This window comes from Mauremys mutica, chromosome 6 (assembly GCF_020497125.1).
Source record: "Mauremys mutica isolate MM-2020 ecotype Southern chromosome 6, ASM2049712v1, whole genome shotgun sequence".
In the NCBI taxonomy this organism is placed as follows: Eukaryota; Metazoa; Chordata; order Testudines; family Geoemydidae; genus Mauremys; species Mauremys mutica.
In genome coordinates this window covers 132,577,596-132,578,653 of record NC_059077.1, presented here as the reverse complement: position 1 = coordinate 132,578,653, position 1,058 = coordinate 132,577,596, and the positions used below count along the sequence as shown (strand labels likewise).

The following is a 1,058-nucleotide window of genomic DNA, read 5'->3' as shown; positions in this document are numbered from 1 at the left end:
TGTGTAAATCTGTATTTATTCATGCCATATACAAGCAAATTAAAAAATCATTTCTTTTAAGCATATAGAAACTTTTAATTTTGACAGTAACTGAAATGTACTAACATCTAGAAATGGAGCACTCACCAGCGCAGGGCGGGCCGGTATTAAATAGTGTTACAGTCGGAGACAGACAGCGTTAGGATGTTAACCCCAGGCCCTTTGTTCAAAGGTCGCTTCTCTCGCCTTTCCCCCATGAACTGAAGCACAGCATTCAAGAGTTCCAGAGACTAGTTGATGACATTTCCAAGGGCTAAAATAGCAAGGGAGGTCCGTCTTGCATTGGCCATTGTTGACTGGAGAGATGGTTTATGGAGAATAAACTTCAAGGTGAGAAGAAGCAGCCCAAAAAGGCCTTCTGCAGGTGCTGAAGTAGCTCAGTTGGGAGAGTATTAGACTGAAGATCTAAAGGTCCCTGGTTCAATCCCAGGCTTCGGCAGGCTGTTTCATCTCTCTTCCTGCAGCAGTGGGCTCTTTCCTGGAAGCACAGCACTGCCTTTACTCAGTGCAAGTCCCTCATTTTGGGCTTCACTGCAGGAAAAGGCAGCATTGGCTTCTGCACCCAGTTGGCCCACCGGACCTTTCTTTCTTCTCTTGCTGTTTCTCAGCAATGGGAAGAAAAAGAAGCTCCCCTTCAAGCTAGAGTCACAAAGGTGATGTAAGGACGACTTCCTGATCCCTGGCTCCCGTCCTCTCTTCTTCCAGCTGACCCATCAGAGAGCTGCTGCCAGTTTCTCCAGGTTCGCCCATCAGTGTGTGCCAGGGTGAGCACCACCATAGTGCAGGGAATTTGAGGGCAGGGCAGGGCAGTGCACTGTAATGGAGTTTCTGTAGTGTAGTGGTTCTCACATTTCCCTAACCTGCATCAAGCCGGCTAGGCAGAACTGACACCAGCTTGTCTGGGGTGTTTCCCAGAAGCAGAGCACAAGTTTAAAATACGGGCAGCACAGAACCAATATTCATAACGTCAACTACAAAAATGATACACATCTAGAGAGAGCATCATTATAATCAGCCAA

General features: G+C 47.2%; 1 non-coding gene across 1 annotated transcript; it reads left to right on the top strand.

Annotated features, from left to right (window-relative positions):
* Positions 1 to 405: 405 nt before the first annotated feature.
* TRNAF-GAA lies at positions 406 to 478 on the top strand. Its single transcript has one exon. It is a non-coding gene; the product is annotated as a tRNA-Phe (tRNA).
* The last annotated feature ends 580 nt before the right edge of the window (positions 479 to 1,058 follow it).